General features: G+C 38.4%; 1 protein-coding gene across 10 annotated transcripts in view; it reads right to left on the bottom strand.

Moving 5' to 3' along the window:
• Pced1b (PC-esterase domain containing 1B) overlaps positions 1–14,589 on the bottom strand; it is a 226,141-nt gene that overhangs the window by 149,511 nt on the left and 62,041 nt on the right. The gene's annotated exons all lie outside the window — the stretch shown is intronic.

Below are 14,589 nucleotides of genomic sequence, written 5' to 3'. Positions count from 1 at the left end.
AGAAGTCACATATAGAGGCTGATAGTGTAGGAAGACACAAAATCAAAGGACTGACACAGGAGAAAACCCAGTCACCAGGAGTCGTTCAGTGTAGAGATGAAGGGCGCCACAGGCATCGTTAGTCCCTGAGAACAGCAAGGAGCTACAGAGGGCTGCAGTACGTGGTGCTCTGAATGACCTGAATGACCACGTTGAATCATCAGATGGGTTTCAATGATGAACTGCATGATCGGTTTACAGAAAGAGGCAGGGATGAGATAGTATTCATCTCTAAATTGTCAACCAAGTTTCCTTTAGATAAAACCAGTGATGCTTGCGCACCATAAAAGGGGCATGCTTGTAAACTGCTGGAAGTTGTGTGAACCATTTAAGAAAAAGTCTTAAGTACAAGGTCAGATATTACAAAGCTGTATGGCACAACGACGTTCATTGCAGTATTCTAATTTTTTATTTTTAATATTTATCTATTTTGGGGGTACTGGGGATTGAACCCAGGGGTTCTTTACCCCTGAACTATGTCCCCAGTCTTTTTAAATTCTATTTTGAGACAGGGTCTTGCTAAGTTGCTTAGGGCCTCACCAAGTTGCTAAAGCTGGCCTTGAACTTGTGATCCTTCTGCCTCAGTCTCCTGAGTCTCTGGGATTACAGGCCTGTGCCACCACACCCAGATAATCATAACAGTATTAATATACACTATGAAAATACCCAACAATGGAGGAATATTGTTCAACAAATGCTTTTTAAAGTTAAATTAGAGTATTTGGAAGCCAAGAGCCTCTCTCCCCACCTGGATAACAATGATACTGACAGAATCTACCCTGGAGTCTATTGAAAGCTTGCAACTTCCCGGGGAAGGACTGGATGGCAAATTGGAGTTAATATCTATGAATTTCAGATCTTAACAAAGTAGCTGTTCCCCACCTCCAACAGCTCCATTGCAGGTAGCTGTGTATTTTTGGAGCAGATTGCACATAGTCTGCAGGTGCCAGGATGAGCAAAACATACTCTGTTCCCCAATGTATTTAATACCAATTCCCAAGTACTGGGAATCCATGCTCCAAGAGCCGATTGATGTTTCTGATCACAGAGGTGCAGAATGTAAAGAAGATGACCACTGTTGTTGTACCTCTCCTAATTACCGAAAGTTCCTCTCATTCCAGTTGCTATGACTTCCAGAGATTTAAAAAGTTGAAGCCTTTCCCCCAATTTTAGAAATCAGATATTAGAGACAAGTACATTCAAAAGCAATCACACATATGGGAAAATTAAGTGACCATGCATACCTAAGGAAAGATGTAGCCTCAAGAAGAGACTTGAGGAGATCTTAAGTTTAAATCTCATGCTTAACTTTGATACAGAGACTGCCTAAAACCGTAAAAAATAAATAAAACAATAACAAAAATAGCAAACCCTGCAGTGGGCAGGAGAAATCTGCTTTCCAGAGTTACTCTATTATTTGATTCAAATACCTTGTTATAAACAAAAAATCTTAAGGTACACAAACAAACCTGAAAATATGGCTTATTCAAAGAACATCAACGATAACAACAAATCAACATAAACTATCCCTGGAAAAGACCTGATGGCAAGTCTAATAGACAAAGACTTTAAAACAACTACTTTTTAGATGCTAATGAATTTTAAAATACATGGAGAAAATCAAGAGAAACAATATATAAACAAAATAGAAGTATCAATTAAAAAATAGGCAACCTAAAGAGAAACCAAAAAGAAATTGAAGAGCTCAAAAGTACAATAACTGAAATGAAAAATTCACCAGACAGATTTGAAAGCATATTTGATCAAATGGAAGAAAAAAATTAATAAACTTGAAGATTGGATAATAGAAATTATCAAGACTGAGGAACATAAAGTATAAAATACTTATGGTAGGAGTCTAAGAAAAGAAAGGGGCAGAGAAAATATTTGAAGAAAAAAAATGAGTGAAAATTTGCCAAATTTGAAGACATCAATATAGACATTTGAAAAACTCAACTAACTCCAAGTAAGATGAACTCAAAGAAACTCAAACTAATGCTCATTCAAACTTTGGAAAAACAAAGAATCTTGAAAGCAGTAAGAGAGAAATCACCTGTCATATACAAGAAATCCTCAATAAGATTATCAGTAGACATAACTTTCCTATGTTATTATATGAATACATGACCAGTGTACATCATGTACCACAAGAATGGGAAGGTATACTGCATATATGTATGATATGTCAAAATACACTCTACCGTCATGTATAACTAAAAAGAACAAACAAACAAACAAAAAATTATCAATAGATTTCTTAACTGAAACTTTGGAGACCTGAGGGGAAATGAGTAGATATATTCAAAAGGTTAAGACAAAGAAAGAGAGAGAGAAAGAAAGAAAGAAAGAGAGAGAGAGGGGGGGGAAGGAAGGAAGGAAGGAAGGAAGGAAGGAAGGAAGGAAGGAAGGAAGGAAGGAAGGAAGGAAGGAAGGAAAAGAAAGAAAACAAAAAAAAAAATTATCAAACAAGAATACTGTATCTGGTAAAACCGTCTTCAAAAGAAAGGGAGAAACTAAGACATTTCCAGATAAACAAAAGTTGAGGGAATTCATCAGTAGACCTGCCCTTCAAGAAATGCTCAGTAGTAACGCATGTGCTTAGTATGTGCAAGGCTCTGAGTTCAGTTTCCACTATCAAATAAATAGAAAAGAAAGGAAAAAGAAATGCTCCAGGATGTTCTGCACAGTGAAAGGAAAGGACATGGGACAGTTACCCGAAGACATATAAAGAGAGATCTCAATAAAGGTAAATACATGGGCAAATACAAAAGCTAGTATTATTATAACAAGGGTTTATAATTCCACTTTTTTCTACATTATTTAAGAAATAAAGACATTAAAAATATTTAGCCTAAAAGATAACACTATCATAACTTTGACTTGTAATTCTTTGTTTTATTTTCCATGTCATTTAAGGGACTAAGGTGTTAAAATTCTAATTTATATATTTGGACACAAATATTTAAAGATGTCATTATGACATCTTTGTATCAAATGATGTAGAGAACAGCCAAAATTCAACAACAAAAACCAAGCAGTCCAAACCAAATGAGCCAAAGACTGGAATAAATATTTCTCCAAAGAAGATATACAAATGAACAATAGGCATATAAAAAATGCTCACCATCACTGATCACTAGGAAACTACAAATCAAAACATCAGGGAGATACTACCCAACAGGATAGCAGCTATAAAAAATTAAACAAGGCTAGCAGGTATAGCTTAGTGGTAGAGCATGTGCTTAGCATTCATAAAGCTCTGGATTTAATCCCCAGCACCACAAACAAAACAAAAGAAAACAAAACAGAAAATAACAAATGTAAGACTGGACAATTTGGAATACTTGTGCATTGTTGATGAAAAGGTTAAATGATACAGTTGCTATGGAAAACAGTATACTGTGGAAAAAATTAAATTAGAATAACCATATGATTCAGCAGTTACCATTCTTGGTATATAACCAAGAGAATTTAAAGTAGAACATCAAAGGGATATTTATACACCTATGTTCATAGCAGCATTATTCATGATAGCTAAAACATGAAAGTAAGTGAAGTGTCCATTGACAGATGAATGGATAAGCCACCTTACCTTGGGTCCAGAGCAATGGAGTTGACCTACCATGGACTAAACCTCTGAACTGTGAGCCAACACAGTTGTTCTTCTAAGTTGTTCTCATCAGGGATTTTGGTCACAATGACAAAAAGCTGACTACTATGCTATTATGGAGATGGATGATGACATGAATGAAGATGGTGATGGTCACACATTACAGATGTATTTAATACTACTGTACCCTTAGAAATAGTTAAGATGGGAAATTTTATGATATATGATTTTATCACAATAAAACAATTTGAAAATTAGTTAAATTAGAGTTGGGCCTGTTGATGTATGCCAGTAATCCCAGAGACTGGGGAGGCCAAGAAGGGAGAATTACAAGTTCAAGGCTGGTCTCAGCAACTTAGGGAGATTCTGTATTAAAATAAAAAATAAAATGGACTGGGAGTGTAGAAAACTCAGTAGTAGAGTGCCCCTGGGGTTCAATCCACAGTACTACAAAAACATTTTAAAAAAGAATGTTAAATTAGAATGTCTCATTATGATATAAATGTATAAATGCACATTAAATGGGTGTATGTGAAAGGCTATATTCTAACATTAGTAGTGGATGGTAGGATCACAGATGACTTTTATTTTGATCTCTAGAATTGTGTTTCCCAAATTTTCATTAAAGATATAAATTAATTTTAAGAGAAACAAGAAAGGATTTTTGTGTGTATTTAGGGATAAGCTTTACCTACGTGGAAATTCATTTATGTGAGAAGCCCATTCCTTGACCATACTGTGTTGGACAATTAGGAATGTCCTCTGTGTGCCTGATGTTTGTTGGTTTCTGAGTATTAAAAGATGAGACACAAGGTTCCTGTCCTCAGGAGAGCCTAGTCTCTATGAGAAGACAAGTTTTACTATAATTGAGTACTCACTGATGTAGGTATTTTCCTTAGGTTTTGCCATTTAATCCCCACAATAATTCTGGGGACTAGATATCATAACTATTCTCCTTTTGCATGGCAGGAAGCTAAAGCTTAGAGAAGTCAAATGACTTGCCCAAGTTGACAGCATGAAAGAAATGAAGCAGAACTTAAACCCAGACAGACCTGCTTCAGATAGTCTTTACCTCTCTCTCAGCACACACCACCACTATAATCTAGGTGAGATAGAGGTAATAGAGTGGTTAGTGGAGCATAACCAGTACTCCGTGGAGGAAAGGATGGGGAAGGCTTCCTGGAGGAGGTGGCATCTTCACAGAACTGAACATGGATGGGAGGTAGAATAAGGTGAGGTGCTCAAGGGTCAAGAGACACAGACCACTCAACTAACGCACCTGGTCTAGGGTGGATGGAACCAGGGAGCCAGGTGCAAAGCTGGAACCTCATCCCAAAGAGACATGTTTGTTTCATCCACTGGTATTGTGCAAAATGAAAATCTATCTGTTCTGCACTTGGAGTAAGAGAAAGGGTTAAGCAGGCTTTTAAATTTCCATCCCTGTTTGACTGATTACTGCCATGGTAACCCAGCAGCAGCCAACACTTGTCAAGGCCTCTTCTTTGGATACAATAATAAATAGTGATAAAACATTACCTCAGGGCTTTGTATTTTTGCCATTACTTAAAATTCTGTCCCTGACTATGGTGAAGACTTAAAAGAAAAATAAAAAGTATATTTTAAATAATGCACTAGAAATACTTCGTGCATATGCTGTAAGAATTCAAAGCTCTAACATTCCAGGCACTTGAAAGGCTAAAAACCTTATCAAGGTGGAGTTCAGAAAGGGCTTTCTCCCTCCTAAGAAGCCTCCACAGAAGGTAAACAATGATGCTGCATCTTGCAGCTTCACGAAGCATTGGTCCCATTTGTCTACAATGGCTTCTGGGCAGGGGAAAGCCATCCCTCACCCCTCCTTTCACTTTTAATTCCAGCGGAAAGAGAGGAGCTGAGTCTCACAATTACTGCTGTGTGACAGCTGTGCAATGGGTGGAAACTCGTTTCTAAAACAATGCACAAATATTTAGATTTAGTACCATTCTCAAAGCACTCTCAGCTCTGGCAGCTTCTTCAAAGAAAGCAATTCCTAGAGTACTTGGAAGCATCTCAACTTTGAAGGGAGACCTGGCTGGGTTCAAATCACGGTTCTCCCACATGACAGCATCGCGTTCCTATCCTCCTAACCTCCAGCTCAGATTCCGGCTTGTAAAATGCAGCCTAGTTGAAAGGACTGCAGATAATGAATGCAAATGTGACAGGGACATAGCATGTGTTCAACATCGCGGTCATACACTCAAAGTATAAGAGGGATCAGGAAGCGCTGTGAAATGGTCCAGGCAAAAAGTCTGCAACCCCCGATTTACATATCAGATTTCTTCCATTTGAAGAACTATCATGTTTTAATATCCCTGAAATTGGGATGTGTCTTATAGCAGGTGATGTTTTATAATTTCATAGTGATTTTTCTTTCTTAGTTAATCCTAGAATAACGCAGCACCTTACAATGGAGGAAATCTTAGCTGGATGAAATAGGGTAGTTCCTTCTAGCATATGGAACATTTTATTTTGGGTACAGGCCAACATAAAAAAGGAGCCAAAACCTATTCCTGTTCAATAAATCTGACAGAAAAGATAAGATTCATGGCAAGTACTCATCTCATCTTTCTGAACTGTTGCAACCTGGCAACACATCTGTTCCTAAGAGAAGGCACGTCAGAATCACCCAGCGACTCGGGCTCCTGTGTGATCTGTGCCACCTGGCCCTACCTTCCCATAGCTCCTCAACCTTCTTCTCCCCACTAAATGGGTTCCTGCTAAAGCAAAACCAAACCAAAAATACTTAAGTTCAGCTTTTCAAAGCTATTTCTAAAATAGAACCAGGCAAGAATGTAATGAAAGTAAGTTTTCAGGCTTGTAGAAAACATACTGATCACAACAGCAAGTCTTACCGTTGGGGGAGACAGTAGGAAGATGTTCAGGGAGGTAGGTACTTGTGACCCTAGAGTAGCTGGTGTCACTTACTTGATGTCCGGAAGAACACACACACACACTCACACACACACACACATTTACCCACATAGGTAGCAGATTCTGATTACACAGTGGGCTAAGAGGCACTTGCCTGAAGAATCTGTTTACAAGGACACTAAAATATCATCAAATACCATAAATCAGGACTATAATTCCAGTTAAGTGTGCTTTTTGAAAGCAACTCTACATAGTGACTGAAACATAATTTTGGTCAGGTACCCATTAAATAAGGCATTTACTGTTAGGAGAAATAGTTTAAAATGAAACAAAATAATATGTGCTAAACCTGTTTCAAATGAATATTTTTGTGGCACTTAGGAGTATCCCTGACAGTATGGACCACTGATCCTATAAATTCGGTTCCTGAAATTAATAATTGGTCAGTAAGGTGAAAGGACTGTCAAGAACTGCCCAGGACCAGAGATTTTACCTTTATGACAAGTGAACACGTCAACCTGCTGCTGTTTCATGGATGCTGGTACAAGACACAAATCTAAGTCAGATGGTGTGGAACAAAGGGCAGTGGGTGTTTTGCTCATGAGATGTATAGCTATGTGAAGACCCTGGAGAATTGTCTCCCAACAGTGACATAATATGTTACATGCATGTGATATGGTGGAATACAGCATAGTATTTCCCACTCCACTAAAACAACGGCATACTTGAAACATGCAGAAAGAATATCAGCATGAAGAGGCACAGATTCCTAGACTGCCTGGAAAGTTCATGGGCCAGCTCTAGCCCAGAGCAGTGCAGGGCTAGCTGTCCCGTGGGAAGGAACTTGGATGAAAACATCAATTACTGGAGAAGGAAATGGGACAAAGGAAACCACAGATCTTTTTCCTCTTTGTTCAGAGACAGACATATTATGCATTTCATGATTCAGAGGACAGAAGGTAATTGGACATTTAAAAGTAGTTGGAAAAAAATCTTTCTCTAAAAGCCATCCATGGGTTCAAAGTTTAGTTATGGAGAACTAATTATTTTCCCTTTGTGTGGACAGAGGCCTCTATTTTCTTTTGTCTTTATTAATCACTTCACAGTTCCTTGCCTCATATTTAAAGGTCTTCAGTAGGGAGATAAACAAAATTACCAGGTTTAATATGAATGGAACTTGAATCATTTCAAATGTACATATCAAATCAATTGGAACTTTTTTGTGTAATTTTTAAGTGTGTAATTCAGTTAACTTGAATTTCTGAATGTCTAAATTTCTGAATTCTGTGCATTTTCTCCTTTTCTCGAATAATTACAATAGATAATAGTCTTCTATGTAATTATCATAAAACATTTTCTAACTGACAACCTACTGTTACTTTAGAAAATAACTGATATATACAAATATTAACTAACCTGTAGACATAATTTCCATCTCTTAAAATTTCCTCTTTCTGGTCCAAAATTTAATTTGGGATCTTATATTACATATTTTTTTCATGATTCCTTCATCTCCTGCATCTTGAACAATTTCTCAGTGTTTATTTTCTCTGACCTTCATGTTTTCAAGAGTCCTCTAATTTGGGTGTGTTCGATATTTTCTCAGGGTTAACACATCTTTGCCTAAAAACAAAAAAATGCAGAAGTTATATTGTTTGCCTCTGAGTGCATGGCATCAGGAGGTACATGATGGCATTCTGTCTCGTTTTTGGTGATGCTGGCTTTGATCATGTGATTGGGGTGGTGTCTGCTAGGTTTCTGCACTGATTTTTCACATCGAAATTAAGTGTCTTGTGGAGAGACACAAAGACTGTAGAAATATCCTGTTTCTCGGCAGAGTGTTGCCCACTAATCTTAGCATCTATTGATGTTGCCACACTACAACAGTTATCATAGCATTTACCCAAAAGTGATTTTCTATTTCTATCATTCCTTCTGCATTTATAAATTAGAATTCTACTGTAAAGAAGAATTGAATAACTTATTCATTCATTTATTTATATCAGTACAAACTCACGGATATTTATTTTATCTATCGTCTTGTTCAATTTGTTCCCTATTTGGCCTGGGGGAGCTCCTTCATATTGGCTCCCGAGTTCTTCTGGCATGCTTCCATCATATTTTTTAGCACTTCCTTGCTTTCTGGCGTGACAGTATGGTTCAGAATTATCTTGTACTTTTCTTCACCATCACTGGAATCAGCCTCTCTAAGAAGCTGGGTCTGCTTTTATTGGTGAATAATGTTTAGAAACTAAGATCTGGGTGAGTGCTAGGTGTGCACATCATTACTGGGGTGCCATTGCTTCTAGGTCCTTTCAGCAAACAACTAGGAAATACCTGTAAGTATACACACATGCAAATATATCTCTACTGATCTATCAATCTATTTGTCTGAAGCCATGATTTACATTGAAATCTCTGATCGAATCCCAAATCACAAGTCCACTATAATCTCCCCCTTTAATTTATAACTTCTTTGTCTTCTAATAACATACCTGGCTCTCTATATCCACAACCTTTTAAATTATGTGCACAATCCTGTAATGTGTAGTTTCAGAGGTGCTAACTCATACCTCTGAGAAAATTTACTAAATGGAAAAAAAGTTCTGTATATTTCTCTTTGTTTTCAGTCTTAAGAATATGTGATGGTGACTTTATATGCCACTTGATTGGGCCACAGGTACCCAGATATTTGATTAAATATTACTTTTGGCATGTCTGAGAGAGTGTTTATGGATGAAATTAACATTTGAATGAATAGACTGAGACTGTTTGAATTTGCCTGAGAACTGAGAACATTTGAATTAATTGCCCTCCTCAATGTGCGTGGGCCTCATCAAATTGGCTGAAGTCTTGAATTGAATAAAAGACTAAGAAAGAAAGAATCCTTTCTCTGTGCATGACTGTCCCCAAGTGGGGACATTGATTTTTTTCTTACCTTTGAACTTGGGTTCAGAATGGAACATATATCAACTCTCCCGGTTCTTAGGCCTTTGGACTTGGACTGGAACTTACATCTTTAGCTTTCCTCCTTCTCCTGCTTCCAAATTCAGACTAGAACTATACCATTGGCTTATCTGGGTTTCCAGCAAATCTTGAGACTTCTTGGTCTCCGTAACCACATGATCTAATTCCTTGTAATAAATTTCTTCATTTTCCTAAAGAACCCAGACTAATACATATTACAAAGCCAAAATATTATTTCCCAAACTTACTTAGTTTAGTTTTTTCCCTTTGCATACCCTTCCTGTGGCTATGTTGCTAATTGGTAATTGGTTCTTTGTTTACCATTTATATCTTAAGACTTTAGTCTGATCCTATCTGCACAAAACCTCTAGGACTTTTTATCTTACTCAGGATCAAATTAGAAGTCCTTTCATGGTCTAAGCCTCACATGATCTGGCCCTCCTATGTCTCTCGCGAGATCTTACCTCCTTACCACACAATCCCTCGAGTCCCCCAAGTCGAGGTTCTCTGGCCCCCTTGCTGTTCCTTCAACATACCACAGGTCCCGACCTCAGTGTCTTTGTGCTTTCTCTTCTCTGGCTTGAATGCTTTCCCCCCAGATATCAACATGTCTGTTCCTCACTTCCTTCAGAATTCTGTCAAGAGGCACCTCACATATTTGTTTCTTTTTCTTAGTTATACGAAAGAAAGTTCCATGAGAGCTTTGTTTTGTTCTCTGCCATCCTCTCTGATCTAGAACAGCACCTGAAACTGTTGCTAGTAAGCCAAAAAAATAAATACACACACATACACATATAAAATATATAGAAATGTGTGTGTGTTTGTGTGTGTGTATAAAGAGGTGGGTTTTCCCCAGCTTTATTGAGATATGATTGGCAAAAAAAAAAAAATGTATATTTAAGGACTGCAACATGATGACTTAATATACAGATAGATTGTAAAATATCAAGCTCATTAGCGTCAAACATTTGTTGAATTAACCTGATTCATATTTCTGTAGGAAATATCTTAAATGTTTTAGATGTTGGTTGTAAGTGTTAACTGATAACAAATTGTCGACATAAGGACCAACAATCTGTATTTCTCCCTTGGATCCGTACTACCGTAACTGCAAGTACAGTATGTGATTCAGTCTATTCATTAGAATGTTTGCCTTCAACACACTCCTCCATATCTTTTCTAAGAGCTGCCTGCCCTTATATAAAGGAAACACGTTTTTTTCCATCTGCAATTCTCTACAATGAATAAATATTAATTTTATAATCAGAGAAGAAGCAAAAGCTATCAAAATAACAAGCTCATATGTTAAAGCATAAGTCATCGCCTACCCTTGAATTATTGTGATACTGCTTCTCATTCTTCATTCTCCTGAGAGATCTTTCATGTTGTCAGCCTCCAGAATCGACTTTCAAAGCATTTGTTTGAGAAAATTATCCCAAAGCATATTTACACCTACGAATAGGCCATTTACTGTTGTGTAAGCCAAAGATACAGTTATCCCAAATCACTTAACAGGAACAGGTAGAAGAAGGAAACAACAATAGGTAGTAGAAAATGGGAGGTCATCATTGTGCTGTTTTTCAGGGAACTTGGCAAAGGAACAGAGAGGTGAGAAGAAAAAGGGACTAAGCTCTAGTGGGGTGAGAATGTCAATGTCTTTTCCTGAATTTTAACACAGTGAAGGAGGAGATAACACTGGAGGGCAAGCTTTTAAGGCAAATGAATTTGTATTGAAAGCCAGATGTAAGATAACAAATTATGAAAGCCACTGAGTGATGTCTAAACTAAGAAATAGTAACTAGAAAGTTGTTTTTGCTAGTGGAGGGCAAAGATTTGTTCTATAAACTGAAAAGACGGAATAACCAAAGAGGTTGTTAGGTTAATAGAATCTTCTACTGGGTTTACTGGGGAGGAATCTCAGCAGCACCATTTCCCATGGAATATTACCAAACCTGGAGGTATGTGAACAGGGAGATAGAGAATGGGGGAAGAGAAAAAGAGGACAGAAATAGTTAATTTTGTAGAGTCCCATGGGATACAGAAAACACTTAAGGGTAACAAATGTTGAAAGCAGGTGTGGTCCCTCTGGAATCAGATTCCTCAGATTTAAGGGACTCTAATCAGCAGCATCAAACTCTGGAGGAAGGAGGAGTCACAACCAAATTAAAGAATCGATGATGCATAAATTCGTGAAACAAAGGGAGCATTTCCTTTCTAGAATAGAGGGCTTTCTTTGTGGAGAACATCTGGACAAAAATGTGGGAAAATAAAGCTTATATGAACATTATATACAGCTCCTTAGGCTTTTGTTTTTTCTCCTAGAAATGACTTAACTCCAGGACACTGGTAAACACATGAACGCTGAGGCCCCCATGAGGACAGGTTTCAGAAAAGGTGGTGAATCCTGCCGATGTGGTGCTCCTCTCTGCCTGCATCTACAGCAGCTGACACCTTTGGTCACCTACCCAATGGCATTTCCCAGCTTTGTCTGTTCTGAAGACCTGAATTTGTTCTTATATCCACACTTTTCCAAGAAATCATGAACTTTAGGGAATGCCAGTCCCATTCCCATTTCTAAGTGTTGAAGTTTGATTATATTAACCTAAAGGTAAACATTGCATTCTCTTTGCCAGTGATTGGCTTTGGGAGAGTAAGTAGTTTTGACCAGCAGGACATGAGGGAAGCAGAGGAGGTTTCTAGGAAAGGTCTCTTAGCTTTTTAAAAGAGACAGAAGAACTAGGTGTGGTGGCATGCACTTGTAATCTCAGCTATTTGGGAGGTTGAGGTTGGAGGATCATGAGTTCAAGGCCAGCCTAGGCAACATAGTGAGATCCCATCTCAAAAATAAATAAATAAGCCGGGGGGGGGGGATCTCATTTTTTACCCCCTATGTATAATAGAATGTGAAGACATGATTCTTGGAATTGCTGTAGCCATTTTTTTAACCATAAGGAAAGCTAATTAATATACTGAGTGCTGTGGTCGGAATGTTTTTTTTTTCCTCCTTCGAATTCATATGTTGAAATATTAATCTCCCAGGTGATGATAGTCAGAGGTGGGGCCTCCAGGTGGGCGATCAAGTCAGGAGGTCAGAGCCTTCATGAATGGAATCAGTGCACTTAAGAGAGGCCCCAAAGAGATCTCCTGCCCCTTCCACCATGTGAAGACAGAGCAAGACGGCACTGCCTATGAAGCAGAATGTGGGCCCTCATCAGACCCTGAATCTGCCAGGGCCTCCATCTTGGACCTCCCAGCTTTCAGAACTGTGAGAAACAGATTTCTATTGTTTATAAGCTAAGCACCGTGGGGTGTTTTGTTGTACCAACCAAATAGATTAAGACGCTCAAGATGTTGAAGCAAACAAGTGAACTTGTGTTCTTAATGATGTTGTCAAGGTGCTGAACTGAACAACCCTGGGGCTATACTACCTTGGAACTTCTCCTAAGGTGACATACCAAATCCATTATCTGTTCTAGCCATTCTGAGTTGAGTTTTCCATTACCTGAGTCCCATATGTTTCATTGTCTTACTCTTACAATGAAGTTTTCAATGTGCTAGCAATAAAACTCTTACTTGTGTAGATTATTAAGTTATAACATGGCTTCTCTCCCTTTTACTCTGTGGGAGAACTCCCAGAGTGGGCAGACTGTGACACTCTTAGAATATCAATCCCTCTAAAGCAGAGACAGGGAGCTCCTAACACAATTGGGATCAGAGGCAGCTTTGGCTCTGGTAACAATATAATAGCTGAAAATGCTCATAGTGTCTCTGAGGATTGATATACAGACTGAATTTAGAAATTAGTTCTTGGGCTAACATTTGGGCTGAGTCTGCTGCTGTATCTCTTGCAGTGCTCTGGCGTCTTCAGGATTCTCAGGCATCACACCTGTCCTGTGACTCAGATGCTCAAACCTTGCATATTCCAAAGAAAGGACTGGCCCTTGACTGGACCCTAGGAGATAATCTCCGAGTCCACAGAACATTTTTCCTGATGAAAGAATCAATGTATAACTGAAAGCTTACAGAACTACGCCATGGCAGATAATCTGGTGATTCATGGTGAAAGCTGGTTTGACTGCCTGGAGCCTAGAGTATACTGTATCAGTTTGCCCTATCAAGGCATGGAGACCGAGCATTAAGGACAGTCACTCAAGTATTCCATGCCTACCTGCCTGACCTTCAGTACCAACTTTGGAGACCAAGGCTCAGACTCTAGGCATTGAAGTTCCTCTGATTGGCAATAATACTTTGTATGTGTTATCATGCACTGCTACTGAAAAAATTTAAGCACTGTCTATACCACTCCCCCACCAGAGGACAACTGGAAGCTTGTGCTAGATTCTCCTGGACTCTGCTTTATGCACCTTTGCCTTTACTGATATTAATATGAATCCTTCCACTGAAATAAACCATAACCATGTGTATAACAGCCTTTCTGAGTTCTGTGAGTCCTTCCAGTGAATCATTAAATGTGATGAGGGTCTTTAAGACCACCTGTTAAGTTGTATGAGTTCCTTACATATTTTGAATATTAAACCCATATTATGATTTAGAAAGGAGGTATCTCTGGAAAAGCTCATGTATTAGACAAAGCGGGAAGGTTCAGAAGTGAATTGATTAGATTATGAGAGCTATAATCTCGCCAGTGGATTAATCCATTTTATGGATTAATAATTTGAATGAATTGCTGGATGATAACAATAGGTAGGTAGGGCTTGACTGGAGGAAGTAGGTCACTTGGGGCCTTCCCTTGGGATTATATTTTGCCCCTGGCTCCTCTCTCTCTCTCTCTCTCTCGCTCTCTCTCTGTGCTTCTCAGTTGCTATGAACTGAGCAGTTTTCCTCCACCGTGCCCTTCCACCATGATGTCCTGCCTATCTCAGTCCCAGAGCAATGGAATCAGCTGACCATAGACTGAGAGCTCTCAAACTCAGAGCCCCAAACAAACTTTTCTAAGTTGTTCTTGTCAGGTAATTTTGTCAGTGACAAAAGCTGACTTAAATACTCCATTATTATAGGCATAGTTTGCAAATATTTTCTCTCATTCCATTGGTTGCATTTCACTT

Source organism: Sciurus carolinensis, chromosome 4 (genome assembly GCF_902686445.1).
Source record: "Sciurus carolinensis chromosome 4, mSciCar1.2, whole genome shotgun sequence".
Classification (NCBI taxonomy): Eukaryota; Metazoa; Chordata; class Mammalia; order Rodentia; family Sciuridae; genus Sciurus; species Sciurus carolinensis.
The sequence above is the reverse complement of the archived record's forward strand: the minus strand, read 5'-3'. Positions and strand labels throughout refer to the sequence as shown.